This window comes from Akebia trifoliata, chromosome 16, assembly GCF_017979445.1.
Source record: "Akebia trifoliata isolate Shusen 1 chromosome 16, ASM1797944v1, whole genome shotgun sequence".
NCBI classification, from domain to species: Eukaryota; Viridiplantae; Streptophyta; class Magnoliopsida; order Ranunculales; family Lardizabalaceae; genus Akebia; species Akebia trifoliata.
The window spans coordinates 13,380,582-13,393,685 of NC_141390.1; positions in this window are offsets into that span (position 1 = coordinate 13,380,582).

A 13,104-nucleotide genomic window follows, 5' to 3' on the forward strand; every position below is an offset into this window, starting at 1 on the left:
ACGGATCCGCTTTTGACCCTTGAGGTTTGGGAGTCGCCACCTAGTTGTTAAGGTCTAGGAACCAAACTGACTCTAAAAAAAGCAAACTAATCTACGAAAGAGAAAAAGAGTCCGGGGATCACGTTACGGAGTTGGAAGGTGTTAGGCACCAACCCCGCCCGGCCAAAGCCGGTCTCTACTAACTTCCCAAATAAATCACATTGCTAAAAACCTAGATAAAAATAAAAAAAAAATTTATACCTTTCCGATAGCAAGGATTTTGCTCCCTCAGATCTGACAAAAATAACTCATTGTACCGTACTCCCTTGCTTCGTTCTGTCTCCGGATTTGATTTCGGATCTCCGAGATCAAGGTATCTCCTTATTTTTGGATCTGGACTCTTCAAGTTTGTTGCGGATTTGAGAGTGTTTTTGGAGGGCTTTTAGGTGTTTTCTAGGCTAAAATTGAAGGAGGGATGTTAGGTAAGGAGTTGGGGCTCCAAAACTAGGGTTTATGGGAGGCTATGGGGGCTTTTAGACCTACTTCTCTTAGGGTTTATGATTTGATACGAAAATAGGGTGTGAGCACCTCTATTTATAGATGTTTTTAGGTGTTGATTTGGATAGAGTTAGTATTTAATTAGAGTTCTTTTAATTAGAGTTGTATTTTAGTTAGACTTGTTTTAGGTAGAATTGTGTTTTAATTAGAATTGTTTTAGGTAGAATTGTTTTTAAGTTAGAACTCTATTAGATAGAGTTATTATTTAATTAGAATTCTATTATGACTTTTGGTCTTATTTGATTGACTTTTAATGTTTTGACTTTAGTCTTAATTGATTGACTTTTAATGTCTTGACTTCAGTCTTGCTTAATTAACTTTAATTATGACTTTAGTCTCACTAGATTGACTTTAATACCTTGACTTCAGTCTTGCTTGATTTACTTTTAATTTTTGGAGAACCCCCTCCATTATTTCTTTAATTCTTTGGACCCCCAAATGGAGGGGTCCTTAAAGAAATATCCCACGAACCCTCAACAATTTTACTTGAAAGCCCGATTGATCGATTTTTTAATTCCAAATTTTAAATTAATTTCATTAATGTTTCACTTTAATTATTTAATATTTTATTTATTAATTTCAAAAATTTTAATTATGAAAATTGTGAAATTACCGTTTTGCCCCCAGAGAGGACTTTTCATGTTTTAAGTCGATTTTTAATGTTCAAGGATGTTTTAGAATCATTTTTTCGTAAGGAATTCAATGAAAATATTAGTTTGTGTCATTTATGAAATTTTTTGTGTGAAATGGTCGTGAACTTTATTAGGGGCATTTTCGTAATTTTGTTGAATTCTGTTAAAATTGGCGAAATGATTTATTTGGTTTCGATTTGTTATTTTATGTGCTTGAATGGGTTTTCCTAAGCGTAACGTAGGCTCTAGGGTTGTTTTGAGGTTAGGGGTATTTTGATAATTTGGTCAATTTATAGTGATTTTTATCGTAAAACTTATTTTTGGTCTGCAAGATGATGATTTCTATGTTTTTGAGGTCGTATTTTCCTAGCGTAACGTGGTTTCTATAGTTTTATCAGTTCGAGATACCTCATCCGGATTTCTGAAACACAGCTGGTAACAAAATAAAACAATGGAATACACATCCATCATTGGGAATCATTGCGATCGGATTGATGATTTGATTAATCAGGCGGATGCAAAAATGGGGTATCTACAGTAGGCAACCATCAACAATTTTGCCTGAAGGCTTGATTGATTAATTTTCTTGGTTCAGATTTTTAAATTAATTTGGTTAAGAATTCAATTTACGTTAATTAATGTTTTATTTATTAATTTCAAGATTTAAAACTTTTAAAATTGAAAAATTATTGTTTTGTCCCCGAAGAGGACTTTTGTGTTTGAAATTGTTTTTTGATATTTTGGAATGTTTTGGAATCAATTTTTTGTAAGGAATTCAATGGGATTATGGGTTTGTGTCACTTATGAAATTTTTTTGTGTGAAATGATTGTCAACCCTTATGAGAGGCATTTTCGTAATTTTATCGAATTTGGTAAAAATTAGCGGAATGGTTTATTTGGTATCACTTTGTTATTTTATGTGTTTGAATAGGTTTTTCTAAGCGTACTGTGGGCTCTAAGGATGCTTTGATGTTAAGGGCATTTTGATAATTTGATCGATTTTTAGTGATTTTTATCGTAAAACTTCTTTTTGTTTACAAAATGATGATTTCTATGTTTTTGGGGTTATAGTTTCCTAACGTAGCGTGATTTCTAAAGTTTTATTTGCTTGAGATACCTCATCTGAATTTCTGAAACATATCTAGTAACAAATAAAAACATTGGAATATTCATCCATCATTGCAAATCGTCACGATCAGGTTGACGAGTTGATTAATCAGGTGAGTGCATAAATAGGGTGTTTACAGCGACTTACCAATGGGCAATGACCGATTATTTCATGATATGATCCATGAAGAAATGGAAGTTTACTTAGACGATATGATAGCTAAGTTCGGCATAGAGGAGAACCATCTGGTAAATCTCAAGAAGTTGTTCGACAGGCTAAGGTAGTACAGCTTAAGGCTCAACTCAAAAAAATGTATATTCGGGGCAACATCGGGCAGGCTACTAGGATTCATCGTCAGCAGAAGAGGCATCGAGATAGATCCGGCAAAAATTAAATAGATCCTCGAGATGAAAGCACCTGTTTTAGAAAGAGATGTTCGGGCATTCTTGGGGAGAATACAATATATTAGCCGTTTCATTGCTCAGCTCACGCCTATCTGTGAGCTAGTCTTCAAGCTACTCAGGAAGGACATACTAAAGAAGTGGAATAAAGACTGTTAAGAAACATTCGACAAAATCAAGCAATATTTGCTCAATCCCCCAATCTTGGTCCCTTTTACTCCAGGACGACCCCTGCTGATGTACATCTTAGTGCAAGAAACGTCAATGAGGTGGGTACTAGGGCAACACGACGAGTCAGGACGAAAAAAGTAAGCCATTTACTATTTCGACAAGAAATTTATCGAGTACGAATCGAAATATTCAACGCTTGAGAAGACTTGCTGCACATTAGTCTGGGTATCTCAACGATTGTGTCATTATTTGCTTAGTTACTCGATTATGCTTATTGCCAGGATGGATCCCCTGAAGTACTTGTTCGAGAAACCAGCGCTAACAGATCACATAGCAAAATGGCAATTATTGTTATCTAAGTTAGACATCACCTATGTCACTCAGAAGGCTATCAAAGGGTAAGTCATTACAGACCACCTAGCTGAGCACCCATTGCTTGATTATGAGCCATTAAAAACAAACTTCCCTAATGAAGCTATACTATTTATCGAGATTGAAGACGATGATGATGAACCATGCCAGAAAATGTATTTTGACAGAGCAGCTAATCAGAAAAGAAACGGAATAGGGGCAGTTTTGATCAAGTCAGATGGATCCCACGTGTCAATCGCCATTAGATTGAAATTCCAATGTTCTAAAAATGAAGTTGAATACGAAGCATGCATAACAGGGTTGAAGCAGCACTGGATCTCGAGGTAGATGAGATCGATGTTTTCGAAAATTCAAGCTTAGTAATCTATAAGACGACTTGAGAATGGAAGACCCGAGAACAGAGATTGGTCTCTTACCATTAGTATCTCAAAGAATTAAGCTCAAACTTTATAAGGATTTCATTCACATATATGCCGAGAGTTAAAAATCAATTCGCAGATGCGTTAGCTATATTCGCTTCTATGATCAGTATTTCAGAAGACTTAGTCATCGACCCCATTGAGATTGGAATTCAAGACGAATCGGCTTACTGTTTACCTATCGAAGTATAAGAATTTGAAGAAAAGTCATGGTACTCGGACATGAAGGCATATCTCGAAAATCGAACCCTTCCCTCAAATGCAACGCCTAATGATCGAATGACTATTCAGAAATTTGCAGGACAATTCATCTTGAGCAACGATATTTTGTACAAGAAATCGCATCACGAGGACTTACTCCGATGTGTGGCAGAAGTAGTAGCAAAACGATTAATCGAGACTGTACATGGTGGAGTCTGTGGACCCCACATGAATGGTCATATACTAGCGAAGAAGATTATGCGGATGAGATATTACTGAACAACAATAGAGAGTGACTACTATCAGCATGTTCGCAAATGCCATCTATGCCAGATTTATGCTAACAAGATCAATGCTCCACCTTCAGAACTGCATAATATGACTACCCCTTGGCCCTTCTCGCTCTGGGCATTAATGTCATCGGGCAGATCTCGCTGAAAGCTGTAAACGGGCATCGCCTCATCTTATTTGCTATCGACTACTTCATCAAATGGGTAGAAGCTGCTTCATATGCTAACGTCACAAAAAATAACGTCATGAAGTATGTCAAAAACAACATTATCTGTAGATATGGGCTTTCTAGCGGATTGCTAACTGACAACGCTAAGAACATCAAGAACAAGGACATGATCAAGATGTGCGAAGACTTCCAAATGACTCATCACAACTCTGTACCCTATAGAACCAAGATGAATGAAGCAATTGAGACTACTAACAAGAACATCAAAATAATCATCGAGAAGATGGCAGTTACGTACAAAGATTGGCACGACATGTTGTCTTTCGCACTCACGCCTATCGAACCTCGTTCAGGACCTCAACTGGGGCAACTCCGTACTCACTGGTATACGGAATGGAAGCAGTCTTACCTGTAGAGGTTGAGATTCCCTCCCTCCGGATCTTAAAATAAGCAAAGTTAGATGAAACTGAATGGATTAAGGCTCGATTTGATCAATTGAATTTAATCAAAGAAAAATGTCTTATAGCCATTTGCCATGGACAAATCTATCAGCGACGAATAGCTCTTGCTTACAACAAGAAAGTCAAACCTAAAGATTTCTCACTAGGAGACCTTGTATTGAAGAAGATTCTACCAATCCAAAAAGATGCTAGAGGAAAATTCAAACCAAACTATGAGGGACCATTCATCGTGTAGAAGGTAATGACGAGAGGAGCTCTGATTCTTATAGAAATGGACGGACAAGTCTTCCCTCAACCGATCAATGCTAACACTGTTAAGAAATATTACGCCTGAGATCGAACCCTGAGATGAATGGACGGACAAGTCTTTGTTATCCTGAACAAACTATCTAACCCTAATCAATCCTTTTGAACCATTACATTCATTTCTTAACTTAAGACTAGGGCAAGTCAACAATTACAAAAAGAAGCAAGAAAAAAAAAGACAAAGAAAATAAAAAAATGGCAAAAACATTCAATTTACTCATGGCCCGCATGAGGATAAACTGTGAACGGCTAAAAATACAAAAAAATCAAAAAGTCAAAATATTCGGACACTTAATCTTGAGCTCGACCCAAATCTCCAACCTAAACAAGTTCGAGAGACGCTGGGAGGAGACATAGATCACCTTTTCGAAACAAAAATAGACAAGTCCCATGTGTAAACCACTCTAAATACATCTAGACCTTAACCTTTTTGAATCTTTCCACTACCGTTTAACCTAAGCTAACGTTTCTTCCCACCAAAAGTCATTTTTGATCAAGGAATGTACTAGGGAACACAGTGACGGTGGCAACACCAATGATCTTATAACTTAATACGGTCCTCAGGTCTCATCAATCATTGAAAGACTCGAGAGGGGAATCTAAATCGGATATTAAAAAAAAAAGAGTGTCTTGAAGCGTAGAGTATCCGATCTTGGAGTTCAACTTGGGTTACCGAGCCACGAAAATCGTTGGAAACTCGAGAGGAGAATCTAGATCGATGACTCAAGAAAGAGTATCACTATAAGACTAGAGTCGTCGATCTTGCAGCTCAACTTGAGTCACCAAGCCACAAAGATACAGAGACTCCGAGCAGAATTGTAATGAAAAATAAAAAAAAAATACAAGCATAATTTGAAAGGGCATAGTGAAAATCTGAAAGGACACTATAAGTAAAAAAATTAGACTATAGCAAGATCAAAGCCACCAGCACGATGAAAACCCAAAAGGCATCGATGCTCAAAAATGTGGAAATCGGGTCTGGTGAAAACCGTGATTGGCACCAGGGGCAATAAGGGTAAACAAAAAATAAAAAAAAAACTCCTAGCCCGCAATAGTATAAATTATGAATGACGAAATCTTGCTAAAATACTGAGACCCAAATAGATAATATTCTTCCAATACCAGGGCACTGGGGATGACTCTAAATGAGCCAAAAGAGCAATTGACATTTATATCCTTTATGGTTGCAAAAACACCAAGATCGTCACAACTAAAGATTTTACAAACTTTGAATTTATCGTACTCATTTGATAAAGACATTTTATAAAATTTCAAAAAGAAAAACTACTATTTTGTCCGATGAAGAAAAATCTAGGACTTATTCAAACTTCAAGTTTTCAAAGCATTAGATACACCTGAGGCCTGGTAAGTAAAAAACCTATTTTCTTTTTATTTCAAAAGCTTCACATTACATTTTTGCTAACATAAAAAAAAAAAAAAAAAAATAGGGTAACATCATTACCACATTGGCATTCGAAACATCATGACTCATCAAGTAAGATGCAAAGGCATCAAAGTAGAGAACTTGAGCAAGCCTCTCCTGCAGATCATCAAACTCAACCCTCATAATGGAAAATTTATCGTTCCTCAAAGACTTAAAATGAGTTATCCGGGTCTTCTATTCGTTTTCAGAACATTGCCAAAGCATCTCAATCCGCTTATGAGATACCCTCATCTCTTCCATTCGATCACGGTGGTCAAAGAAACGACCCAGACCGACCTCCCGATATTGTGCTAAAGTGCAACCACTTCCTTCTGACTTCCTGTTCCACCAAAGAGAGTCTTTGATTCCTTCCGAAATGAGAATTCTTGTGATAAGTGGGATATCCTTTCTAACAGTGGTGTTATTCAATGGCCAAGATCCTGGTAACTGTGTGTCTCTACTGCGAATAAATACTCTAAATTCCAACCAGAACGACATGTTGATATTGCAAGAGAGTAGCACTGATGCAATAGGCTCATTGGCAGCTTATGCTCCTATTGATATTTTTGCAATGAATGTGTTCTAAATGGGGGTGACCCAAACTATGTAGCCCTCCTACCTTTAGATTTCGCTATACTTTCAGATTGACCAACAATTCATAGAGGTGGAATTACTGAGGTTGGGTTTGAGGGATCTCTCCTGACTGTTGCATTTTAGATCTTAGTTGATTCAACTCCAACAGCAAAACTCTCTTGGATCTATGGTAACTGTTAACAACCTTATCGCTTACACCGTTGAAAAGATCAAAAGGCATCATTACAAAGGACAATGCATGAATTGGGAGGATTGACTTATGGTAAAAAAAAGTAAGATCAACAAAAGAAGATAGTGAAGAATGGATTTTAGGTGTTAGAAGAAAGAAAGTAAAGAAGTCAAGAACGCACCTTACATCTAAAAAAAAAAAAAAAAAATCGAGAATCTAGAAAATACAAAAAATTAAAAATCAAAAATCAAGAAAATGGAAAAAAAATCAAAAGAATTTAAATCCTTTCGAGTTGCATTCAACTCCGATTTGTGAAAATACGATAAAAAATATCCAAATTTATAAACTTATCAAACTTTCATCAAATCCGAGATCTCGTACGAACTTCGTGCCATCGAGATTAAGGAATTAATAAGGTAAGACTCTATCAGACCCCGTGTTTGAGTAGCCATTTTCTACAAAAGTCATCAATTCAACCGATAATTCGAAGTCGTGTTTCAGCAAAGTTTTTTGTTCCATACAAATAGGGGTTTAGTCTATTCTTTGTAGTACTTTGCACGTAATTCCTGCAAAGAAGGGTAGCTGTAAACATCCCAATTTGAACGGACTCCTACTCAAAAGGATCCAAAAATATCGATTTTTCAACAAAAGTTGCCAACGGGTCTCAAAGGCCCAAATCACTAAAAAATAACATTTTGATCTGAAAGCGCCCTCGATCCGCGGGGTGCGCGTATCCGCTTTTGACCCTTGAGGTTTGGGAGTCGTCACCTAGTTATTATGGTCTAGGAACCAAACTGACTCTAAAACGGATAAAAAACTAATCCACTACAGAAAAAAAAACTGAATCCGGGGATCCCATTACGGGGTTGGAAGGTGTTAGGCACCAACCCCGCCCGGCCAATGCCGGTCTCTACTTATCCCAAATAAGACTACATTGCTAATGACTAAACTTAGATAAAAAAAAATAACAAAAATATTACCTTCGATACGCAAAGGTTCTATTCCCCCAGATCTGGTGAAACTGCTCCTTGTATCGTACTCCTTGCTTCGTTCTGTCTCCGGATCCGATTTCTGATTTCCGAGACAAGGTATCTCCTTCTTGGATCTGGATGTTTCGAATTTGTTATGGATTTTTTGGGTGTTTTTAAAAGGTTTCTAGGTGTTTTTCAGGCTAAAATCGAAGTATGGGTGTTAGGTAAGGAGTTGGGACTTCAAAATTAGGGTTTTGGAAAGGTTGTGGAGGCTTCTTCACCTATTTTTTCTAGGATTTTTTCTTTGATACGAAAATAGGGTATGGAGGCTCTTATCTATAAAGTTTTTTTAGAAGAATTAGGGTTTGATTGGGGTTTCTTTTAGGGTTTTAATTAGGGTTTTGACTTTAGTCTTATGAGATTGACTTAGTCTTTAGGATTTTAATTTAGGGTTTTGACTTTATTCTTATGAGATTGACTTGATTAGTTTAGATTAGGGTTTTGACTTTAGTCTTATGAGATTGACTTTAATATTTTGACTTTAGTCTTTCTTGGTTGACTTTTAATATCTTGATTTTAGCCTTACTTGATTGACTTTAAGATTGACTTTAGTTTTACTTATTTGACTTTAACTTTTGGAGAACCCCATTTTATTATATATTTAATTCTTTGGGCCCCCAGATGGAGGGGTCCTTGAATAAACATCTTGGCAACCATCAACAATTTTGCCTGAAAGCCTGATTGATCGATTTTTTGGTTCAAAATTTTAAATTAATTTTATTAATGTTTCACTTTACATTATTTAATGTTTTATTTATTAATTTAAAAAATTTTAATTATTAAAATTGTGAAATTACCGTTTTGCCCTCGGAGAGAATTTTTTGCGTTTTAAGTAGTTTTTCAATGTTCTAGGATGTTTTGGAATCAATTTTTCATAAGAAATTCAATGGGAATGTTGGTTTTTGTCATTTATGAAGTTTTTTGTATTAAATGATCATGAACTTTATGAGGGGCATTTTCGTAATTTTGTCGAATTCTGTGAAAATTGGCGAAATGATTTATTTGATTTCGATTTGTTATTTTATGTATTTGAATGAGTTTTCCTAATCGTAGCGTAGGCTCTAGGGTTGTTTTGATATTAGGGGTATTTTGGTAATTTGGTCATTTTTTGTGATTTTTATTGTGAAGCTTCTTTTTGGTCTACAAGATGATGATTTCTATATTTCTGGGGTCGTATTTTCCTAACGTAGCGTGGTTTCTAAGTTTTGTCAGTTCGAGATACCTCATTCGGATTTCTGAAACATATCTGGTAACAAAATAAAGCATTGGAATAAACATCCATCATTGGGAACCGTTGCGATCGGGTTGACGAGTTGATTAATCAGGCGAGTGCAAAAATGGGGTGTCTACATGAACGAACCGAGTTCCTAAGACCCTAATGGTCAAGTAAGCCCACCCAAAAATATTTGGTGTACCCCACTTTCATCGTACCACTCTTGCATCCAAAAATACCCAATTATCAATAAAATTCACCAACGGGCCTAAAAAGTCCAACTTGCCAACACGTGGCATTTTGATTGATCCAATAATTTCAAAAACCTCAAAAAATGAATAAAATTAAAAATGAGACTTGGGACACCTATCACTTCCTCTACCCTCACCGCTCCATCTCCGAAATCAAAAATACCCCAAAACTATTTATGACCTACCAACTTTCAACTCTCTAAAAGCAATCTCTCACCTTACCTCCTAACCTAAACCTAACTCCACATAATGTAAATCCCAAAATATCTCCAACACACCCAACCCTACCCAATCTCAAAATACTTACAACCTTCCTAAAATTCAAGTCTAATACCCTTAAACCCAAATTCATATCCAATTTATATCCAACCCACAACCGTAACCTATAAACCACTATCCATATCAACCAATCACCCTCTTATCATCAAAAGATGACATATGTCATCATCTCCTCCCACCTTCCTCATCTAATCACCTACCCCCATCACCTTTCTTTAAACAATTTATCTACCATCTCACCACTCTCCAAAAATCACCTCAACCCATATCCTACCCTAACCTAACCTATCATTCTTCTTTAACACCATCAATCACCAACATCAAAACCCATATCCTCTACACCCTAACCCATTACCTTTCCCTAAAACATTCCACCAACTCACATCACCACCCACACCCCCTCTCATCATTTCTTACAAAACCATTATCACAAATCTAACTTACACTCATTCTCTCTAATCAAACAACCATTATCACCTATCAACCAATCATATCACCTCACTCTCCCATCTCCACTTACCACATGTCATCATCCCCTCAATTCTCCCAAAATCCAACCAATCAACCTCTTACACAACCTATTATCTTAATCTAGACACCCTACCTCCTCAACCAACCTAACACTCAATCAAACACCTTACCCCTTACACCACCATTCTCCATCACTCATCTCATCTCATCTCATCAAACACTCTATCCAAAAGGTTTGGGTACGATACAAACCATTTGGATCAAAACACCACCCATTTATTTCATTACACAATTACCCTCTTATGCACTCAAAATTACATACCCTTCACATTCAATCCCTAACCATTCTACTTTTTTTTTCAACTTTTCACCCTATTATATCCCTAAAATATCCTAAACCCACCTATAAATACTCCCCATTTCCTTCCAAAAAAGGTTACGAAGTCTTATCAAATCTCCCATACCAAGTCTTACCAATTCTCTTCCACCAAGTCTCACATAAAAAAAATCTAATCTCTACTTATCTCTCCTCTACTCTCCTACTCTAACAATAATCTTCTAAAAAAATATATACACACTCTCTCATATTCTACTAAGGACTCAAGAAGACATAGAAGAAGAAAGAAAGAAAGAAGAAAGGGTTCAAGGCTTAATATCCCCCCTCTTCTTCTCTACCCTCTCCATATCCCCCTTCTACTATCCCCCACCTCTCTTTATTATATTTTTAAAAGGACTTAGGATGTAATGTTCCCCCTCCCTTATCTCCGATAGATTGGACTTCGGTTCAGTTGAAAGTATAGGGGTTGTAATCCCTTTTAAAAAAAATCAAAATCGATTTTATCCGTCAAAATTATTTTGAGGCAATTGGAATTTGGATCCTCCTCAACCCATGAGAATGGATCCAAGACCTTAGCCAATACTTTCAAACACCAAATATGTCCAAGGCTAATGCCCCTTTAGGATCATCTCCTTCAATGAGATGATCCTTACAAACTAAAAATAAATCCTTACTTAGGGTACAATTTCACGACATGTGGCATTTTATTTTTTGCATTTTTTTTTATCAAAATGACCGAGTTGAGTTGAGGTTACCACCCCTTGGTGGGGAGAAAAGGGTGCCTAACACCTTTCCTTTTCTCCAATCGAGCTGCTTAACCTGATCTCGATGTTGATTGGTATCTTATCCATCGAGAGTCATTACGTGTCAAAATGACACATTTTTAAAAAAAGTGCATCGGGTGACCATTCACACTCTCTTACAATATGAATGGTGACGACTTCGAACCTTAGTAGATATGGTTATCGTAATCGAGAATCACGTATCTACAACAAGTAAAATCTATGTTAGGCAAAATCTCATCTTTTAGTAATCTCCATTCTTTCTTTGGATATATGACTCAAACATCTGTGCCACAAGTAAGAAGAACTTTTATTGATCAGGTTACGTTTAGTTCCAATATTATGATGCAGGGTTAGAAGACTTTCAACAAAACAACTATTAAGATTTAGTTTATACAAATCATCACATAAACTACTAGAATCAATGAAAGAAGAATTTTTAAACAAACTGAATCTTCTATTATGAAATAGAAATGAATAACCTTCAAGGTCAAGTTTAAACATAAAAACTAAATTACGAGAAATAGAAGGAACATAAAGTGTCTGAAACAAATCTAGATAACAATCAATGTCTAAAAATAAACAAAATGTAGCAACCACTAGAACTTTGACTCCATTTCCCATAACTATGGAACTTTCATTTTGGTTTAAAGTCTGGATTGTAAGGATGCCTTACATCGAATTAGAAACATGAATAGTGGAACCTGAGTCAATCCACCAAGTATTAGAAGGAACTTTAGTAAGGTTTGATTCGAAACATACGTAGGCTAAAGGCTTATCCTTTTTTTTTTCAAACCATGCCTTACATTTGTGGCAATCTCTCTATACATGCCCAAACTTTTTACAGAAATGGCACTTGATACTATTTTGTCCCCTCTCATGAGCCTCTATACCTTGAGGAGGCCCATTGATTTTAGGTGGTTCTACTCTTTTTTCCTTCTTAGGTTTTTTCCACTTCTTACTGGCTTCTTTGCTTATAAGGTGAACTAAATGATGCTAGTGTTGCTTAAGCCTTGTCTTTTCTTGAACAAGCATATTGGCCAATTCATTTACATTCCACTTGTCCTTAATAGCGTTGTAATGAATTTAAAATGACCCATATCGAAGAGGCAAGGAGTTCAACATAAATTGAACAAGAAAAGACTCATCCACATTCATCCCAAGAGCCTTCAGTTTAGTAGCTAGATTTGACATCTCAAGGATGTGCTCATGCATCCCACGAGTACCATCAAACTTCATGATGATGAGTTCAACCATTAATGTCCCAGCAAGAGACTTGTCAGCTGAATGAAAACGCTCATCCACGATCTTAAAATTTTTTTAGCAGTGTTAAGTTTAGGAAGTATTGACTTAATGTTGTTTGCTATACTCATTCGCATAAACATACTACTCAATCTGTTCGATCTTTCCCAAGAATGACTTAAAGTATTTTCTTCCGCACTACTTTCCTCAGTAATAACAGGAGGTTTCTTAGTTCGGAGTACTA